At 39.2% G+C, this 22,343-nt stretch overlaps 1 protein-coding gene and 1 pseudogene across 1 annotated transcript in view; one reads left to right on the top strand and one right to left on the bottom strand.

Moving 5' to 3' along the window:
- Positions 1 to 6,667: 6,667 nt before the first annotated feature.
- On the bottom strand, positions 6,668 to 7,144 carry LOC113190645 (small ribosomal subunit protein uS17m pseudogene; annotated as a pseudogene).
- A 7,279-nt stretch (positions 7,145 to 14,423) lies between these two features.
- Positions 14,424 to 22,343, top strand: part of Galnt1 (polypeptide N-acetylgalactosaminyltransferase 1) — a 121,992-nt gene continuing 114,072 nt past the window's right edge. The window contains exon 1 of the mRNA XM_026400030.2: positions 14,424 to 14,490. The gene's annotated coding sequence lies outside the window, so the exon portion shown is untranslated. The remainder of the gene's footprint in view (positions 14,491 to 22,343) is intronic.

Here is a 22,343-nt window from a genome sequence, read left to right as displayed (position 1 = left end):
AATAAAATTATCAGTAAATTAAATATTGTTAAAGTTTCTAGAAAAAATAGAAATAAAGTAGATAATCTCCAAACTAACACCTCGGCAACAATAAAGTGATAGGGGGAAAGTAGAATTGAATATAAAAAGAAAGGATAAAAGAAGCAACAACAGAAAAATAGGACAAATAGAATCCCTACAATGAGTACTAGAAATAATTTCAAATATAATACTCAATAGAATAAGCACAGTTTCAAAGAAAAATTTATTGCAGAGACTGTTTTTTAAATTCTAACTCTATGTTATTTGGAGGAGACATACCTGAATGAAAGCACAGAGAATTGAAAATGAAAGGATAGAGAAAAATTGCCAAAACAGAAAAATAAGTGGCATAACATATGATAAAATTAGGCAAAATCTAGACAGTAAGGTAAGGTAAAGGTTCTAGATTTCCTGTCGATGTAAGGATGAAATCCCTAGGCAACAATACCAAAATTAGAATAGTGACCCGTAGAGTAACTAAATTTCCCATCCATTAAGTTCAAACCTGGGCTGATGACCACTTAGCAGGGATGTCGGGAAGGCTATTAAGACACCAGAGAGGGGCTGGGGCTGTAGCTCAGTGGCAGAGCGCTTGCCTAGCATGTGTGAGGGGTTGGGTTTGATCCTTAGCAGCACTAAATATAAGCAAATAAAATAAAGGCATGCTATCCATGTACAACTACAAAAAAAAAAAGTTAAAAAAAAAAAGAACCAGAGAAAGGAACAGGACTTAGTGTCCATACAGTTCTGAAAATCCTAGTATTTTATCTTATTTTTGTGTTGTCTGTCAAATTATTTCATTCTCTCATGGCTAGAAGCTTTTCTGATTAGCTATGTATCAGAAGAATACTCTAAACTTGCCTTCTGATTATGGACTCTCATCTATATAGTAAAAAGTCTTGTGTACATGGTTATATATGTAAGAGTGTTATCATGTGTGTGCTATAGTATGTGCATACACACACACACACACACACACACACACGCCCATCAGTAGGGATTCAATTTTCTCAGCTATAAAATTTCTCTTCCAGTCATTTGTCTGAGAAAATACATTGAGAAAAATCCCAAAGTGAAAATTTTTGTGTCCAATCTCTTCTAATAGTCAGCAAGTTAGTTATCTAAGTTACAAACAGACATCCAAAGAAATATAAACACTGAAAGGCCTTCTGAACATGGCAACACCTTTCAAGGGTGGGGTAGGTAGCACTAGTTTGGCAATTGCATCGAGCTGTTGTTTTGCAATAGAGTCTTAGGTTTTTTTTAACTTCTGTATATAAAAAAAAAGTCTCAAAGACTTTCCTGAAAGAGCTCTGAGACTGGGAGGGGATAAATCCAGCTCTACCTGCTCCAGGATGCTACAAGGGTGAGGCCCTGAGAGTTGTATGTTTAACAAGCATCTCTTGAGAACTCTGAATCACATTAAGGATTGAGAAACATAATTTTAAAGGATCTTTAGCCTAAAAGAAGTACATTCCTTTTCCTTGTTTAAAATGATCAGTTTCTTTAAACTACTCCTTGATTATTTTCTCTCACTGGCAACAAGGAGGTCATAAAAACATTCAGAGGTGGTATTCTCACTTTATTCTTTTTTGTGTGGGTTGGGGGAGGACTCTCTGGGGTCTGTATTTCTCACCATATCTCATTTATTTCCATCTACTTTGAAAGATCATGTTCTCATTCACTGCTATAAGAGCAATGTGGTCTTAGACCACTTCTAGGCACGTAGCCACAAGGAAAAATAAAAAATGGCCATGTTTTGGTATGGGATTTTTATGATCCTAAAGGAAAATATAGTAATACTTAAGAAGACAAACCAAGTCACCAAGAAGCTTACTGAAGATGTGATCAAGTTACAGAACAAATCAAAAAGAGAAAATGAAGCCAGGCATGGTGGCGTACTCCTGTAAGCCCAGTGGCTCAGGAGGCTGAGACAGGAGGATCATGAGTTCAAAGCCAGCCTCAGCAAAAGTGAGGCACTAAGCAACTCAGTGAGACCCTGTTTCTAAATAAAATACAAAATTGGGCTGGGGATGTGGCTCAGTGGTCAAGTGCCTCTGAGTTCAATCCCCAGTACCAAAAAAAAAAAAAAAAAAAAAGAAGAAGAAGAAGAAAGAGAGAGAGAGAGAGAGACAGAGAGAGAGGGAATATAGTATACATTATATCATCTCTGACCTGTGAAGGAAGGGGAGCATCCAAGAAGGAATGGATGCGGGGTTGGGAGTGTTGCATAGCCCATATGGAAGCAAATGTGATTGGGGCTTTCCCTCAGTGCCATTCATCTACCGATCACCCTAGATACCCCTGAGGGCTGTCAGGGGGCTCAAGAGAAAGGAACTTTAGGAATATGTCTGAGTGTGGCCCAGACCGGAATTCCGCAGTTGTTCCAAACTCCTTCCTCCACCTCCACGCATCCGAGGCAGATCGGGATTCTGGACACTGTGTACTCACGCCAATTGCTCTCCGGGCCCAGACAGAAAAGTTGGAAGCGGCTTTGGCAGAACCCAACATGCCTGCTCCGTACCGAACAGGTGATTGAGAGCTGCCTAGGCCGGGAAACATCTCACCCGAGTCTTGAAGAGTGGCGGCTGCACTAGTTGCATTTAAGTAGCCATTGGGTGCCCAACTTCCCCTCCAGAAAGAAAGAGAAAGATGCACCTCAGACAGACATGGGGTGCGTAGAGAGGCGCTTACCTCGGTGTAGAAGAATCTCGGTCTGGGACCTCCAATATGTTACCGCTGTTGACCGGTGAGGAGTCCTTGCTTCCCCAATGTTGAAGAATAACATCAGAAAAGCACGCCGAGGCAAGGTCAGAGTAGAAATTAGAAGTTTATTAAAGGACAGCAGAAAAGACTTTTCCCGGAGGAAGAAGGGGACCCAAGAGGTGGAATCCCTACATTATATCATCAGACACAAAATAAATGTCTGAACTCACTTTGGCTAATTAAGAATTCATTTCATAAGGGCTACCTAATTGTTTATTCTTTAGCTAGATTATAAATGTCCTTGGATTGAAACTCTTTGAAATATTATTGTGTTCCTTTTGTACATTCCCCCCATGTCTTCAACACTATAGACCATGTAACATGATATTTAAAAATTCCGATTGGTTAACAACTGCTTTTTAAAAAGAACTCATTGTGAACTTTTATATTCTTATGAAATTTCAGTACACTATGTCAAAGAGAAAACTTTTAAAAGCTTTATGAGAGAAAAACAACTTATTTGCACAGGGATGAGAATCATACTGGCTTTTGGATTTTCCAGTTTTAGGCAGGAATACGATGGAATGATGCCTTCAAAGTAGAAAGAGAAAGTGTCCTGGGACATAGAATTCTATGTCCCAGCCAATTTATCAGTCTGCAAGTCAGACTGAAAAGGTTCAACATTTAATTCCTTTTTTGAAAAAAAAAAAATCAGTTGAGTGAAAGTGAAAATGGAAATTTTAAAAAATGAAGATAAAAAAATCCAGGAAATAATGGTCACAACTCAGAACAGCGATAAAAAGAACCTTCAGGCTAATTGGCTGGGCAGTAGATATCAAGGCAATTGGTTCAAATTAAACAAATAATCAGAAGGCTTGGAGATAAGAAACTGGAAACTGGATTCGCTTCAGCAAATAAGTACGATTTAAGAAGCTGTTATGAACTTAGAGGTAGTGTGACAATCCTGTCAACAAGGAGAAACTCCATGAAAAACAAAAAGCTTTATAGCAAAAAGCACAGTCCCATATAAAAGAAATTAAGTGTAGCGTGATTCTGAACAGCATGTAGAGTGTCATGAATGATAAATCATTTGATCTCAGTTTTTAAAATATTCATTTATACATATTTAGCAGATGATTTCAATTTTCTTTTTCTACAAGTCCATTCCAACTACATTTCTTGGTTTTGTAAAAAATAACATGTGCACAAGGATAGTATCATAAATGATCTTCATTGGATTTTAGTTTCTTAAATTGACTTGTATCCAAGGCATTAAAGACTTGAATTTAGTGATAAAACACAGTGGGCATGTTATAAATGTTCATGATATGCTTTGAGGTGGAAAGAGATAAAAATCTAAGGGTTACATATGCATATCCTTATTTTAATAATAAAAACTCAAAAGAGATTTTATCTAAAGCTGAGTATCAGAAAACATTTTATCTATATTATCTAAAGCCATAAAGTAGAAGAACTATGTGTAATACAATTGAGAAACTTCAAGAAGAGGGAAACAGGATATTAAGGAGATCAATTCCTTATCTTTGAAAAGTGAGACTCAACAGACATTTGTATATGGCGAAGTGGATCATTGCTTCAATTGTCCCCAATTCTATGCTCCCCTTCTGTAATACATTATATTCCCACACTGTTTATCGTGTGATTTTTTGCCTTTCATCCTGGCAGAGCACATATAGTGCTCCTATTCATTGACTCAAGATTGGACCTTGTGTTAGTCTGAATAATAGAATACAGGTAGAAGTAACAGTTGGAAGTAACAGTGGCCAGTTCTGAACAGAGGCCTTCTAAAGTATCACATTTGCTCCTCTTGAGCTATGACCCTCTGCCATGGAAACAATGTGCCCCAAACAATGGCCACTCCTTCATCCCAGTCCCCAAATGAGAAGATACACAGACCCACACTGGACCAAGTCCAGCAGAGCTGCATCCAATGACTCATAAGCTTGAAGTAAATGTTGTAAACCTTGTTTGGGGGATTGTTTTGTATGGCAGCAAAAAAATTGACACACTATCTAAGGTTTATAAATCAAAAACTGGAACTCTAAGTGTATTGTTTAGAGCTAGGGATGGTTTACAGGAGAGATACACAGTAACACAAATGTTTAAAAAGTTGTTACTTTGGAGGATGGCATTGAGGGAGAGTTTAAATTTTCATTTTTTATCTTCCTGCCCTTTTGACTTTTCAATCAAATGCCCGTGTTATTTTTATAATTAAAATATACAAACATAGTGCACACCATCTAGGAGGTTAGACCTTTAAAGTGTAAAACATTATAGCAGCAGTATGATGAGATGTTTAATTAATGTCAGAAAAAATAAAGTTCAACAAATGATGAAATTCTGAATTTTGTAGGAATTCTGAAAAAAAGAAAAGATCAATCTAACTGAAGTGCTCGTTGAAGGCAAAGTTGCCGTAGAATGGATCTTTGGGGGTTAAGAGAAATGGAGGAAAATAAGTAAAGAAGAAACAAATAGCATATGAAATGTGGAGAGGGGCTGAAAAGACTGCAGAGTAACAACAAAAATTGTAACTACAAATTCATAATTATTAGATGGAATTTAGGATAACTCCATGAAGAAGAAGGTAAAACAAAATAAAACAAACAAACAAACAAAAAAACATGTCAAGTAACACAAGATGGGAAAATTTTCTACAGGTCTTTCCAGTTAGAAAAACTTTTCATAGGATTATAAAATATAGCCTCTTCTTTCAGCAAGTCATATTTTTCCAGTCCTGCAGGGCAATCAAATTGCCTACCTGAATAAAGAACCACATATTTCTAGCAAAAGAGTTAGATACTGCTTTTTTGTATATTTAGGCCCAAAGGATGTAGTAACAAGAGTTATACAACTTAATAACTATACCTTGACATATGCCACACTACCTGCCAAAGGGGCCCTTGAGATAGTTTCCACCACCTCTGAGAACTCTCTTCTCTATATACAACCCATTCTACACAGCCCTGCTATCTTGGTCTTCCTAAAACACCTAGTTCATGAAACAACTCTCTGTGCACATTTGTTGGTCAAGCTTTCCAGGCTTCCCGACACTCCCAGCCTTCTTGCCATAGTTCTGTCTGTCTGTCTCTCTCTCCCTCTTCCCCCATGCTGGGACTTAACTCAGGGCTTTGTGCATGCTAAGCACTTACTATACCACTGAGCTACAGCCTTAGCCCTATGTTTCTCTCTCTCTCTCTCTCTCTCTCTCTCTCTCTCTCTCTCTCTCCCCCCCGCTCTCTCTTCTTTTGCAACAGGGGCTCACTACCTTACCCGGGCTGAATCCTGGCCCCAAGTCATCTTCCTGCTTCAGTCTAGAATAGCTGATACGGTTGTGTGTCACCATGCAGGCTACAGTGCCTATTTTAAATCAAGTACCCATCACCTCTTCCATTTCTCCTAATTTGAAGTTCATGCTATTTGATTTGCTTTTTTCTTTTTTTTAATTTAAAAATTTTATTTCTACATTCAATATTCTTGTTAATACAGCTTAATCTAAAAAATTCTGACCACAAACATGTTGATGATTTCCTTTTGGAATTGGTGAAATCAGAGAAAAAATTTTAAATTTATTTTGAATGTAGACCATCAAAAATACTCATTTAATGTGGACTTACATGTTTATATAAGAGGTTTTCTTCTCCCAAAATAAAATTCTCAGATAAATTCAACATTCTTTTGAATGAGGAAAAAACAAACCTTCTGAAAAAATATACCTTCTGAAACAAAATAATGCAGCAGCAGATTGCTCGGTATACTAAGTGCAATATTGTTAGGCATACTAAGTGCAATATGAAAGTATGTTATTTAAAAGAAAATGTGAAAAAATAGAACCACAAACCTTCATGAAAAATTATAATAAGCCCTTTACTCCATTTACTTTTAGCTATTTCATAAATACCACAGAGAAATTGGACATAGTTTATGATGAGACAGAAAATTTTCTTTTTCCATAAAGCAAATGTGTAAATCTTTCCCTTTGGCTCCATTTTCTGCTCCTCCTCCACTGTGTTGATGAGATACTAAGTTCTTCCAGATTTTTGGTTAGGTGAGTGGTTTACAAACTGAACAGACTCTCCAGGTGAGTTGTTTCTGCACCCAGTTTTCCTGTCACTGGATCCCCGACTTTTCCAACTCTGAAAACAATCTCAGCCAGTTTGAATTTCACTCATTTTGTCTGTGGAGTAGGTAACGCTTTGAGGAGCACAATGTACCTAGCTGTGGAAAGTTGAAGGGCATTGTGAGCAAAGTAGGTTTTTCACTTATTAAAATAGTTGAATGAATTGGGATCCACAGCAAGTCTGGTCACTCTCACTTCAGGAATTTTTTTGTGTTGCTGTCCCAATCATCTTCCTCACAATATCCATTTGGCAAGGATAGATTAATGAGCTAGTGACATTATGTGGCTTTGGTCCCCTCTGGTTAAATTGTGCAACCCTATTTGAGTTGGTTAACCCTCAGCACAGAAACAAAACAAAACAAAACAAAAATTCCACCCTCACACAAAAAACCCCAAACCAAATCTATGGCTTCTTAAGACTTGCTTCCCTTTTCCTTGATGCTTTTTATACCAGACAGGTTTTCCTTCTATCTTGGCTCCTGTTTTCCTTAAAATTAAGAGAATTCATATTGATGACTTGTCTGACTTTCCAAAATATTAGTTTCTTGGATTTCTTTTTGTCCACTACCTTCTTTATTCTCATTGACCACGTTTCTAGAAGATTTACAGTGTTTTCTGCCTGTACCAATGCAAGTACTGATCTATTGGCCTGCTGTGCTTCTTCTCACTGGTTGTCTCCACTTTTCCATTCCTCCATACTTGCTGACTGCAGACTCCAACTGGGTCTGTGATCTAGCTAGCAGTTGCTAGCATTTTTCTCACTATAATAAACATTACAACCTATATGGATGTCCAAAGTGTACATTTGGAACTCCTAGTAGACCAGCAGTGAATCTTTCTTTTTCTTTCTAACTCAAGAAAGCCAAATGTAACACAAGAAACCAGGAGGGACATTTTTATAGGAATAATTTGCTATCTGCTCTAATGTAGGTTTCAAAAGTTTATTCTCCACTTTTATTGCAGACCAAGGTAAAATAGAGGGTGGAGTACATGTCCTCTGAGGACAGGTCAAAGCCCGTGCACTGTATATAAACAAACAGAAGGAGATTTAGGTGCATGGAGAGAGGAAGATAATTGATTAAGAATCTTGGGACCTGAGGAATGACAAGGCAAAGAGTTTTCCTGGTTTTTTTTCTAGCTTCATACATCCTGGACTAAATGCTAGAGAAGTAGGCAACCCCAGACTATCATAGGATAAGATTTTAAAAAAAAAATCCAAATAAAAAAGTGCCTTGGTTTCTCTAGGCAAAAGACCAAGAGAAGGGTAATGTCACTAGACAAAAACTTTTGGACAATAACTTGCTCTATTCCAGCCAAACACTGCAGGAAACACACACACACACACACACACACACAAAAAAAAAAAAAAAAAAAAAAAAAAAAAAAAAAAAAAAAAAAAAAACACTGCCTCACCCTTACCCTAGTCAGCAATGGCTAAATAGAAAACCTGGACTCCGACCTTCACCTCCACCTTCACCAAGTATCCTTCAGGGCCCTGACTGCATTGCTGGGTGGTGTCAGAGAAGACCAAGTTGGAGCCAGGACTTCCATCCTGTCAGTCAATAGAGCAGACAGTACAAACATGACCCCTGTGTTTGCAAGGATAATATGTTGAATAAAAAGTCGACCTTGAAAGGTCACATACTATATGATTCCATTTATATAACATTCTCAGAATGACAAAATTATAAAGATGGAGAACAGATTAGTGGTTGCCAGGGTTTAGAGAGATGGGGGCTAGGGAAGGAGTGGGTGTGACTATGTATAAAAGGACAGAATGAGGGAGATCTTTGTGGTGATGGAATAGTTCTGTATCTTGATTCTTGAGGTAGTTACAGAAACCTACACATGTGCTAAAAATGGCTGGGAGCTATATGCACATGTTGTATTAATATCAGTTTCCTGGTTTTGATACTATACTACTGGTTACATAAGATGTAATCACTGGAGAAAACTGAGTGAAGGGTATAAAGGATCTCTCTGTTCAGTTTTTAAAACATCCTATGAATCTATAATTATTTCAAAATAAAGTTTTAAAAAATTACCCTGACTTTGATGTTTGATATGTTTGGTAGTCGCTAATGTTGTGATCCACATATTTCCTTCCCTCTGCATTTAGGGTACACACTGGGATTGAGTCTGTTTCCCTGATCATGTGATTTGATGTGACCATGGAAATACAAGCATGAAAGAGATATTGGGGACGAAGTGTAGAGACTCCATGTAAGCTGTTACCTGCACTGTCTTCTCCACTGAGGAGCTGTGTGTTGCTATTGATTGTCCTTTAACATGGGCTCACAGTGATGTGCAGAGCCCCTACTGATCCTCAAGGGACATGGAGTGTGAGATAGAAAGCAACTTGCATAGTTTTTTTTTTTTTGGGGGGGGGGCACTAGGGATTGAACTCAGGGACACTCAACCACTGAGCCACATCCCCAGCTCCATTTTGTATTTTATTGAGAGACAGGGTCTCAGTGAGTTGCCTGCTCGATTTTGCCCTGGCTGGCTTTGAGCTCACAAATCCTCCTGCCTCAGCCTTCTGAGCTGCTGGGATTACAGGTATGCGCTGCCATGCCCAGCAGAATTTACACAGTTTTAAGGGACCAGGATTTGGGACTTTTATATTTAGCCATCTAGTACAGTATAACTGTTAGTGTTAGTCATAATTACCTGATCTGATCATCAGATCCAAGGCTTTGGTGGGATCCTGACTGTGATTTCACCTTCTTCTGCCCAGGACTGCTGACTCACCACCTGACCTTACACATGATCACCACCCAAAGGATGAACAGCTTCCTGCCTCAACCCAATTCACACCCTTTGATTCCTGGACCTCAGAGCAGTGCAGCTGTCTTGACAGTGATGATGTGCAATAGGCAGGGGAGCTATGAGAGAATGAAGGGCACCCACATTCATTTCTCAGGCTGTAGCCACAAGGTAGGGCTGCCAGCTCTTTGCTTGGAAAAGCAAAATATTGAGTCCTGTATGGGCTCCTCTTTGCCTGTTCCTCTTTCATTCATCACCCTCTTTGCTCTTCCCTACCCTTTGGGTGCTTGACACAACATTCTGTATAACCAACCTCTTCTGCCTTTTCCTCTCCTCTTACCACAGGTCAATCACTCACAGGCAGTTTATTTTGCTTCAGGCCATCTCCCACATCTTCCCACAAAAACCAATCTATCCTAGAAACCATTCATTTGCTTTCTAGCTAGCTGGGAACAAACTTGGCTTTATTCACAAGTCAAAAGAATATCAGCATCATTCAAATAACAACTATTTAAATGAAGGCATTCTAGAAATGATGCACTGAGTTACTGATTCCTTCAAAGGAGCAGCAGCCTCTGGTGTGCTTCCTGGGATGGGGAGCTATGATGAAGGAATGCAGGGCAGATAGACTACTTCATATGGGATGTTCAATTTCAATGTGTCTGCATTAATCAATCTTCTAGGCACCAGATGGTAAAATCATAGAAGTCAAAAAAATCCTTTTAAAATACATACAATTATGTTAAAAATTCTGAATTATATTATTATCTAGCCCAAAGGCAGTTCTCCCCTTGAGGCACACATCTGCATGCTTGGAGGAAACCAGACTCCTGGGGATCTGAGACTAAGGGAAATGAGAATAACACTGGAAAGATTATGTCAGTGTCCTTACTTTGGACTCTCTGATCTGTGCCCTTTTTTCCACTCTTCGTTGGAGAGCTGGACCCTGATGGGAGATACCGCAATGATGGCCTTACGCTAAGAAGGGCTTTAGCCTAAGTAACTCCATCTTAAAATAAAATTGTAATCCCCACCAGGCAAGCCTATGGAGCCCTCCAATATTGTCATCAGGCATAACCTGATAAAATAAGTCACTTTCCACAACCCAGATAAAACTCAGAGTGAAGTAACTGTCATTTGCCTTTGCCCTGATAAAGTCAGAGGTGAGAGATCAGGGCGGAAACCACCAGACAAGATATCCTGACCCTAGAATGAAAGACATCACTGAGAAATCTGGTAATGGCTGGTAGGGATTGAAAGGGTGAGCAGAAGCCCCAAAATTTAACATAAATGATGGAGCAAATGAATATCCAGCCAGCCAACACTGAAGCCCACATGCCAGAGAGCCTGATGAGGACCTGGACTGACACCCCACCTCTTATCATCTGTCTGATCCTCTGCATCATTCTCATCGCTCTCAAACTCTACAGCCACATCTTGACCCTGGTGAGAACTGCAACTTCCCCTTAGGACCCTCTCCTCAACATTATTAAGCTCTACCAGAGGAGAAGCCTCCATAGGTTCCTGATTTGATCACTGTGGTCTGAGTGAGTGTGCATCTGCTGGACTTAAGGCCTAAGACTTTAGACTCTAGATTTAGCACTTGAGCTTAGCGTGCAGAGGGAATGTATGTAATGAGTCTGTCATGATTAAGTGTGTTAACAGTACTTAGAATTGTTTACTTTGAATTCATTATGTCTATTGCAGTGCCCGACATTAAGGATTGTCATTTTCTCGATTAAGAACCTATAGAGTGGAATTGTATTGAGTGATTTGAGTGAATAAAGCATTGAAAAAGGCAGAAGCACGTGGACATTCTTTATTTCTCCCCCTTGACTGCATAAGTCACAACTTTGTCCATCACCACAGATACTCAGTTCCTTCTTGCTTTCAAACATGTTTATCCTTTTCTACCTCATTTCTTATTCTTATAGTGGATTAAGTGAAGAAAGAGTTTTGAATGAATAGGAGTAAGTAGAATGTGGACATTGAAGGTTAAATGTGTTTGGCTATACAACCAGTTGCAAAAAAAGTACATTTCATTACATTGTACAATGCAAATTACAGCCAATTTTCTACTTGCATTTTACATTTTTAATTGCAAAGGATTTTTGAAATCAAACCAAAAAGGTACTATCACTTAAGGGAACACAGAAATCTTCAAAATTTTTTTTTTATTTAAAGTAATTTTACATATCACAACGTTCACTTGTTTCCGTTTTTGGTAAATTTACAGAGTTGCACAACCATTACCACAACCCATTTATTTATTTAAGTACTGGGGATTGAATCCAGGAATATTCTATTACTGAGCTTCATCCATAGCCCTTTATATTATTTTGAGATAGGGTCTTGCTAAGTTGCCCAGGCTGGCCTTAAATTTTCTACAATCCAATTTTAGAACATGTCTATCACTGCAAAACTATCTCTTGTACTCTTTGCAGTCATTCCTTATTTCTGCCCTCAGCCCTAGGTGACCACCAATCAACTCTCAGTATGGATTTACTTTTTCTAGACATCTCAAATAAACAGAATCATGTTATATGTGTTCTTGCAAAATGGCTTCTTCCACTTAGTTAATCTTGAGTTTCCTCTATGTTGTATCTTTTATAGGTACTCTGTTTCTTTTATCAAATAAGGATACAGCACATGTAGTTTATCTATTCAGGAGTTTTTGGACATTTGGATTGTTTTCACTTTTTGATGATTACAAACAATGTTGTTATAAATATTTAAGCATACATCATTTAAACATATTTTCAGTTCTCTTGAGTATGTATCTAGGAGTGAAGTTGTTGGGTCATATGTTAGTTTTATATGTAACTTTTTAAGAACCTGAAAAACTTTATTCCAAAGTGGTGCATTGTTTTATATTATCTTAAGTAATGGTTGTGAAGGTCCTGATTTCTCTACTTCCTGGCAAATTTTTTTTTTTGCTTATTAATTTTAGCTATTTTGATAGGGGTGAAGAGCTTTCCCGTTGAGAAATTTCCCATTGAGAAATTCCGTTCTAATTTGCATTTCCCTAAGTGGTTAATAATGTTGAATACTAATAGTTGATCATTTAAATCTTTGGTTAAATGTGGGTTCTTTCGCCCACTTTTAATTGGATTATTAGCCTTATTAAGTTGTTGTAATATTTCTTTGTATATTTTTTGCATACAAATCCTTTATCAGATGTGATTTGTGAATATTTGCTCACAAAATATGGACACAGTATTTTAAAAAGACTACATCTTTATTTCAAAGTGATGTTTCCTCTTGTGGAACATTAAAGGGCTAATCACTGACTTTCTTCCAAAATATTATATAAGTATTTTAAAAATAGTCTGTTTTAAACTTTTATTTTTGAATACAGTACTTGGAAGATGTGGATAATTGCAAATGCAGGATAGTAAACTTTTTTTTGGTAAATTGTTTTTTTTTGCTTGCAACCTTTTGGTTATGTCAAAACACACATACACACACACACACACACACCCCTGAATATTTTTTTGTGGTACTGGGACTCAAACCCAAGGCCTTGCACATGGTAGGCACGTGCTCTACTACTGGGCTACGCCCCCAGCCTATATAACAATACGTACTTAAAAGTTTAAGATGGGGCTATTTCAATGGTACAGTCTCTTTATCATTCCGGCTGTTGGTTGGCAAGCAGTAAGACACAAACCTCTGGATGACTACTTGGTAAAAAGACGGTTGGTTATCCTAGTGTGACAGAGGATCAGGGTTGGGTCTACCGTCTTCAGGGTAGGGAGCGGCTGGGTATTGAGAAGGAGTACTAAGCAGTGCTTCCCAAGGGGGCGTAGTGGAAAGACACTTGTAGGATACTGCGCAGGAGCCAGACCCCTAAACGGTCCCAATCGTGCACCCCTCACCCCCCAGGCATTCTTTTGGTCCCTCGGGGCCGGGCTGCCTCTTCCGGCCGTGCGGGTCGGTGGCCTCTCCTCTCACTGCCCGCTCCGTTCCTGGACCACGGCAGCCCAGTCGCCCGGTTCCGCCTGGTCTGACGAGGCACCACCGACAGTTCTCCAGCTTCAGACCTCCCCGGACACTACAGGTGGCTCCGCCCGAGTCAGGGGTGGCCTGCGGCAAGGCCCGGGGTCGATCCGAGGGCCTCCTCCGCGCGGTGAGGGCTCCTCCATTTTCTCCCGCCCGTGACGGGCTCGACGTGAAGCGGCCTGGGTTTATTTTACTCGCTGCCGCAGCCTCTTTGTCCCTACACAGGATCGGGGGGCAGAATCCCTCGGCCCAGACAGCACCACTGAACCCATCGCAGGGGGAGCTTCCCTCCCGGTGACCCGGACGCCGGCGCCGCGGTCCGGCACCTCCCGGCGGGTCGGGCCAGAAAAGGCGGCCAAGTGGAGAGGCCGGAACCTCCCGGCCCCGGAGAGAAGCGCGGCCGCCGCGAGGTGGGCTCGCTGCACAGGAGGGGGCCGGCGCATCCGGGTGAGCGCGCGGCGCCCCCGCCTCCCCCGCGCAGCCGCACGGGCCGCCGCCGCCGCGGAGCACGCCGCGCGCTGTGGAGACCGCGCCCGAGCGGCCTGCGGGCGGCCCTGCGGCCCCGGCCGGCGGCGCTGAGGGGGCCCAGAGCGAGCGGCAGCGACCGCGGCATGCAGGGCGGCCCCGACTAGCCCGACGAGCCCAGGAGGCCCGCCGCGGAGGCGGGGGCGGGCGCGGCGGAGGCGGGGCTCGCGCCAGGCCCGCCCGCCCGCCGGGGGAGCCGGCGGCAGTGGCCGAGGAGGCGGCGCGGCGGACGGCGGCCCCAGAGTAGCGCCCGCGCTGCGGCCCGCGGGACCGCGCCGCGACCGCCCTGGCCGGCCCGGAGGAGCGCCTGCCGCCGCCGCGCGCAGAGCGAGGTGAGTGTCCGCTCGCGCCGGGGCAGCCCTGGAGCCGCAGCCGCTAGCGCGGGGCCAGAGGAGGAGGAGAAGGAGGCCCGTCCGCGTCCCCCTGTCCCTTTGTGGCCGGTGCTACTGAGGGCCGGGGCGCGGGTGCGCTCGCTGCGGGGTCCTGGTCGGGGACTCCAGGGCCGGGGGACACGCGGCGTCTCTGGTTGGCAGCTGCGGCGAGCAGCGAGTTTCCGTCCTAGTTTGACATTGAGTTAGAACCGTTTTTCTTTAGGAGACGGAAGTTTGTTTTATTGACAAGAATATAGCTAAATATGGCTTCTGGGTTCGGTCGTGGGGTATTTGGAGCCGTGGTACCAGCCTGACCCTCGCCGGGGCCGGCGCGACGGGGGAGGGGAAGACGCGCCGGTAACTGGAGGCGGGGGCTTCCCGGCCGGCTGTGGGCCGAGAGGACCTGGCTCCGAATGAGCAAATGTTTGTGCTTGGGAAGTAGCGGGCTTTAGGTAATGTGGGAGCCCTTCCTGGAAGAATGAATGAATGAAATGTCATTTACTCACCCATAATCAATACAATGCCTGTTTAAAGATTTGCCAGGAATTGTGATGATTTGCATTGTCATTGCCAATCTTACATCAATCTTACTAAGCGACCCCTACCACCCATTTTATGACCTTGGCCTCTTTCTCAAAGCCGCGATGTTAGTCCATCAACCAAACTCGCTTGGCATTTTCTGGCAAGTGTGGGTAAAGTGGTCTTTTTGTGATGGTGAACTGTTTATGGAGGGCAGAAAATGTTCACCTTTATCATACCTTATGTTTAATACATTACTTTGTGATAATTCTTGTCAGGAACCTTGAGACTTAGGAGATCTTGACCTCATTTCACAGATGAAAAAGTTGAGGCCTCAAGAAGTTAAACTTTCCAGGTCACAGGCTAATCGGCAGAGTTGGGATTGAAACTCAGACTTTTATTAGTTCAGTGCTCTTTGTGTCACATTCGTCACATAGACCTAGACTTTCCATTATGATAGTCTTAATTAAAATAACTACATGTGACTTGTGGTTATTTAAGTTAAAATTAAAGAAAAATTTAGCTCCTTAGTCATTAGCCATATTTCAAGTGTTTAATAGCCAAATGGGTAAGTGGCTAAGTTGAACAGCAGTTTAGATCATACATCCATTTATGTATTCAGTAAATATTTGAGTGCCAGCTGCTTAGTTTTAAATCTTGAATATACTGGGCACAGTTTTAAGTCCTGGGAATACTGTGGCAAATGAGAGACAATGTTTTTGCGTTTTTGGAGTTTGTGTTTTGCATGATAGTTTGAGGATGTTAAAACCGTGGTACTTCAGAGCCTTTTTATTGCATGTGTGGTTCATGGACCAGCAACATTACAGTCATATGAGAGTCTAGAAGAAATGCAGAATCTCAGGCCCCAGATTCCATCAACTGAATTAATTTCTGCTTTAATAAGATTCTAGGTTATTTGTGTGTACTTTGAATCTTAAGAAGCCTTATTTAGAATACTAGGGATTACTGGATTTAATGAATGGCTGTAAAAAATTTGGGGAGTACTCACCATTTATGCAAATACTTGTTAAATGCTTGATTTTTCTCAGTGTTGTTTAAATTTTTTCCCCTCCCTTATCTAGCCCTGTATCTTTACAGACTTTATAGTGTCTGATAAATAGTAGGCACTCAGTAAATGTTTGCTGAGTAAGTGTACAAGCTACTAGGATAGTTAAAACTGGTTGTTAGTCCCAAGTACTCACATTGCATCAGGTGAGCTCAGGGGACCTCAGTTGAAATGAGCTGGATTTTGCTCCTGGTATATAATCTAGCTCTCTCTTTAATAACATAATATTAATAAATTCAAATTTTAATCATATATTAATGTCTTATGTAGGATTTAAAAAAAACTGAATTCTGGACTTTATTTGGATTTCACCAATTTTTCTACTAATATCTTCCTTTTGTTCCATGGTGCAGTCCAGGGTACTACATTGTATTTAAATGTCATGCCTCTTTGGTCTGTAGCGTTTCTTTTTTCCTTTTTTAAGCTTTCCTTGTTTTTCATAACTTTGGTGGCCTGGAGGAGTACTGTTCTGGTTTTCTATTTCATTTTATGAGACAGGATCTTGTTGTGTTATAAAAGCTAGTCTCAATTTTTGTGCATAAGTGATCCTCCTGTGTATCCCTGTCCTCTGGGACTGCAGGCATTCTCCACCACATCAGTGTCTTTTCTTTGGCTTCCTGAGACCAAGTAGAATCATCCAGTCTGAGAGGTTTTCATACTTTGGCAAGTATAGCCACAACAGGGACAATCCTTTTTCAGCTCTTAATTTGTTTGTGTAGTGCATATTCTTATTTTCAAGTAACAACATAACAACATTTGTACTTTGTTTTCAGTAACAAATTTCTTGGATACAGTTCCTCATAGATTGAGACTGGGAAATGTTGCAATGTTGCAGTTGTGTACCACTGTTTTAATATATATTGAGTTTTATTTTTATGATGAGTTAAGATAAGGACAGGTGAAAGAGCGGGGAGAGGGGAAATATCAGGTGAAAGAGGCAATAGGTCAATGAAGGACAAATGCAAAAGAATGAAAGAAAATAGAGGAAGAAGTAAGGTAAGTAAGGTAGCTACATAGATAAAAGAACCAGAAGCAAATAATTACTGTTTGTTCATTTATTCAGTTACTATTTATTGAGTGATTAATGTATGCCTGACCTATGCTAGAGGCTCAAGATAACTGGGGGGCAAGCCAGCATCTTTAAACAAGTAAACATGCAGATGAATTCATTATCTAATAATTACAGCCTGTGATGAGTGCTATAAAGTAAAGGATTTTAGAGGGGCTGGATGGTGTGAAAGAGAGGGTAAGGGAGCTACTGCTTTGTTGACTGGGTTCATGAGGAAGGCTTCTCTGAGTGACATTTGAACTCCTGTCTCTGGTTTTTAGGGGCCCTCCCTAATTAACTCCAAACTGCTAATCCTTCTGTTTATTTCACAACACACACATCACTTTCTCCATAGGCACTGTATTTATTTCTAGCTCTGTGACTTCAATGATTTCTTCTCTTTCCAAGATGTTCCCCTTTCCACCTCCACTTGCAGAAGTGCTGCCTCTTGTGCAAATGTTTGATCACATCCTATCTCCTTTATGAAGACTGTCACTGTTGATTTATGCCTGTGTTTGTCACTCTGTTTGAGTGTGTGATGTTCAGTGGTAGGGATAATACTTTGCATTTATATCTGTGTGTCTTCACTTAGTCCAGCACAAAGTAGAACTAATAAGGGGTTGAAATGGAGATCTGAAGTGTTCACATTTGGGTGATGATCCTTAGAACAGTAAGTGAAAGTTTTGTTTTAATAAAACATTTTGTTATGAGATAATTATAGATCCACATGCAGTTATGAGGAATAATCAGAAAGATTCTATGTACCATTTACCTAGTTATTTCCCGTGGTATCATCTTGTAAAACTATAGCACCCATGATATCAGACTGATAATAGTGTCAGTAATACAGTCAAGATACAAAATATTTCCATCTTCACAAGATTTCCTTTTCTTGCTTTTTAAAATGGCTATGCCTCTCTCCCTTACCTCTACCCCACTCTTAAGTCCTAGAATCAGTAATCTGTCCTCCATTTTTGCAATTTTGTCATTTCAATAATATTTTATGAATGGAATCATATAGTACAGAGATTAACCCAGGTTGTTACATATGCTGATATTTGCTTCTTTTTTATTGCTTAGTAGTATTTCATAGTGTGGACGTACTTTTATGGTTGTTTTAACCATCTACCTTTTGGACATCAGTTTGTTTCCAGTTTTTGGCTATCACAAGTAAAGCTGCTGTAAGATTTTTGTAGAAACATAAGTCTTCTGGGACAAAGTGATAGAGTGCAGTTATTGGGTTGTGTGATAACTGAATGTTTATCTTTTTGTAGAACCTATCAAATTGTTTTCAAGTGACTGAAACATTTTATATTCCTGTTAGTCATGTATGAATGATCAGTTTCTCTGTATCCTTTCCACATTTGGTGTTGTCACTATTTTTTAATTTTAGCTGTTCTGTTAGGTACAGAGTAATAATCTCTCTGTGATTTTAAGGTGCTTTTTCTAAATGCTAATGATGTTGAGTTAGTTTGTTTTTAGTAACATTGGATATTGAATCCAGGGCCCAGCACATGCTAGGCACACTCTTCCACTGAATACACATCCAGCCCTTGATAGTCTTTTCATATGCTTATTTGCCATTTTATTTTATTTTTTTCTATGTGCTTATTTGTCATACTTCAGGGAAATGACTTTTGCTCATTTTTTAATTGGAATACACACACACACACACACACACACACACATATATATATACACACTATTGAGTTGTAAGAGTTCTTTATGTATTCTAGAAACTAGTCCTTTGTTAGAAATGTAATTTGTCTATAGATGTCTTTTTATTCCCTTAAGAAGGTATCTGCAGAAATCAAGTACAGTTTCTCAATTTATTCTTTTGTGGATCATGCCTTTGGTGTCAAATCCAGGAATCCTTTCCCTAGACCTGAAGATTTTTCTCCTGTGCTTTTTTTTTTTCCTAAAAGTTATTCCTTATAGTTTTATATGATCTATTTTGAGTTAATTTTTGTGTAAGGTATGAGACTTAAGTCAAAGTTTATTTCTTAATTGCCTATAGATGTTGAATTGCCTCAGTACTATTTCTTAAAAATGCTGTCTTTCTTCCATTGCTTTTGTATGTTCGCCAAAAAATAATTGGGCATATTTGTATAAGTCTACTTCTGGATTCTCTTTTCTGTTTCATTATTCTGTGTATGTCTGCCAGTACCACACAGTTTTGGTTACTATAGTTATATGAAAAATTTTTAAATGGAGTAGACTGATTCCTCCCACTTTATTCCCTTTTCAAAGTTTATTTAGTTATTTATGTTCCTTTTTCATTAAATTGTAAAATAATCTGTATCTCCAAAGACATTTTGCTGTGATTTTGGTGGACCTGAATCCATTTGGGGAAAATTGACATTTTTACTATATTGCATTTTCCAATTTTTGAGCACTGTATTGTCTATTTATTTAGATCTTTGATTTCTTTCATTAACATTGTGTAGTTTTATCATGAGTCCTATACATATGATTTCTTAGGGCTAGGAGTATAACTCAGTAGCAAAGTACTTCCCTAGTATACACAAACCTCTGGGTTCAATACCCAAAACCACAGAGGGAAAAACAGTTTTCTTAGATCTGGTTGATTTTTTTTTAGACTTTTTTTTTTTTTTTTTTTTTTTTTGGTACCAGGGATTGAACCCAGAGGTGCTTAACCACTGAGCTACATTGCCAGCCCTTTTTTGTATTTTATTTAGAGACATGGTCTTACTAAGTGGCTTAGGCCTTGCTAAGTTGCTGAGGCTGGCTTTGAACTTGTGATCCTTCTGCCTCAGCTTCCAGAGCTGCTGGGATTACAGGTGTGCAACACTGTGTCCAGCTAGACTTTTATATACATGAATATAGAAATAAATTTTTAACAATTGTAAGTGGTGTTGAATTTCTAATTTTAGTATCCTTGTATTCATTGCTAGAAAAGTAAAGAAAAAGAAAAGTAAAATTAATTTCATATACTGATCTTGTATTTTATGATCTTGTTCAACCTACTTATTAGTTGTAGGAGTCTTTTGTAGATTCCTTGGATTATTTTATGTAGATAATCCTTTCTTCTGCAGATAGAGGTAATTTTATTTCATTCTTTTTATTCTATATGCATTTTATTACCTTTTCTTACTGCATTGACTAAAGTTTCTTCTACTGTTTTGAGAAAGAAGGATGAGAAAAGACATCTTTGCCTTGTTCCTGACCTTGGGGGGGGGAGTGTTTATTCTTTCACATTAAATATGTTAAGTGTAGAGTTTTTAAATAGATGCTCCTTATCAAGTTGAGGAAGTTTTCTATATTCCTATGTTTTTGAAGATTTTTTTTAAATATTTTTAAGTTGTTGATAGATCTTTATTTATTTATTTATATGTGGTGCTGAGAATCGAACCCAGTGCCTCACACATGCCAGGCAAGTGTGCTACCACTGAGCCCCAGCCCCTGCCCTTGAAGATTTTTTAAAATTTTAAGTAGATGTTGAATTTTGTTTTTATGCATCGATTTGATATAATCATATGATCAATTGATCATTCTTTCCTTCTTTCTTGCTTTTTTACAGTGTCCTCACATATGCTAATTACATCCCTAGCCCTAGTTTTTCTTTTTGATATGGTGAATTCTGTGGATTGAGTTTTGAATATTGAGCTAAGTTTATCCCTGGAATAAACAACACTGGATATACCCTATCATTATTTTTTATGCATTTCTGAATTTTTAAGATTTTTGCATTTATAATCATGAGGGCATTTAGTACTAAAAGTTTCTTTCTTGAAGAGCACTGTTTTAAGCTTGTATTCCACAAATTTTAATATGCTGTATTTTTATTTTCATTCAATTCCATGTATGTTTTTATTTTTCTTGATATTTTCTCTTTGATTCATGTATTATTCTGAATCGTGCTGTGTTATAAGTGTTTGGAGATTTTCCTGTTATCTGTTTCCAGTTTGATTCTATTATGGTTTATGGTTGAAGAATATAACTCTGTATGATTTTAGTTCTTTTAAATTTGTTGAGGTGGTACATATATGCAGTGGAATATTACTCAGTCATAAAGAAGAATGAAATTATGGCGTTTGCTGGAAGATGGATGGAATTGGAGACTATCATGCTAAGTGAAATAAGCCAATCTCCAAAACAAAAGGCCCAATGTTCTGCTATGTGGATTCGAATTCTGAATAATTTGGGGGGTAGTGGGATAGAAGTTCACTGGATTAGACAAAAGGGAATGAAGGGATGGGAGGGAGATGGGAATAGGAAAGACAATAGAATGAGTTGGATGTAATTTCCTGTGTTCCTATGTGAATACATGACCAGCATAAATCCGCATCATGTACAACCAAAAAAAAAAAAAAAAAGGGAAGTTATATTCCACGTATATATGATATGTCAAAATATATTCAATTGTCATGTATAACTAAAAATGACAAATAAAAATGGCCCAGAATATAATCTGTCTTGGTATATGTTTTGTTGGCACTTGAATTTGTTTTCTGCTGCTATTGGGTGGACTAAGTGCCAATTAGATTCTGTTCGTTGATGATTTTGTTGGGTTCTGTATCCTTGCTTTTCTTTTTCTTCTTCTGCAGGGTTGGGGATTGAATCCAGGGCCTGTGTATTCTAGGCAAGTGCTTTGCTACTAAGTTATACCCACAACCTTCTGCTCATTTTCTGTGTAGGTATTTTATTAACTATTGAGAAAGTATTGTTCAAGTTTCTAATTATAATTGTGGATTTGTTTATTTAAGTTATTTCAGTTTTTGCTTTATGTATTTTTCAACTGTTTCGTACACATATAAGGTTGTTGTGTCTTCTTGGTAGATTGTCCTTTTTTCATTATACAGTGTCTTCCTCTGACTCGATAGTGTTCTCTTTGCACTGAGTTGTACTTTACCTGATGTTGACATAACCAGTACTGCTTTGTTTTGATTGTTGATCTAATATATCTATTTTGACCCTTTTTGACTTTTACCCTGCTTATTCTGGTATATTTGAGGTAAATTTCTTGTAAACAGCATTTAGTTGGGTCATATTTTTAATCCATTTGGCTAGTCTCTGTCTTTATTGCATTTATAATCACATTTATGTTTAATGTAATTATTGCTGTATTGGGGCTTGAGTCTAGTATTTTAGTTTTTTCTTGTTTCTTCTGTTTTTTTTTTCTTTCTGTGACTTCTTGTGCTTTGCTTGAATATTTTAGAA

The sequence above is a fragment of the Urocitellus parryii genome, chromosome 13 (genome assembly GCF_045843805.1).
Source record: "Urocitellus parryii isolate mUroPar1 chromosome 13, mUroPar1.hap1, whole genome shotgun sequence".
Lineage (NCBI taxonomy): Eukaryota > Metazoa > Chordata > Mammalia > Rodentia > Sciuridae > Urocitellus > Urocitellus parryii.
The sequence above is the reverse complement of the archived record's forward strand: the minus strand, read 5'-3'. Positions and strand labels throughout refer to the sequence as shown.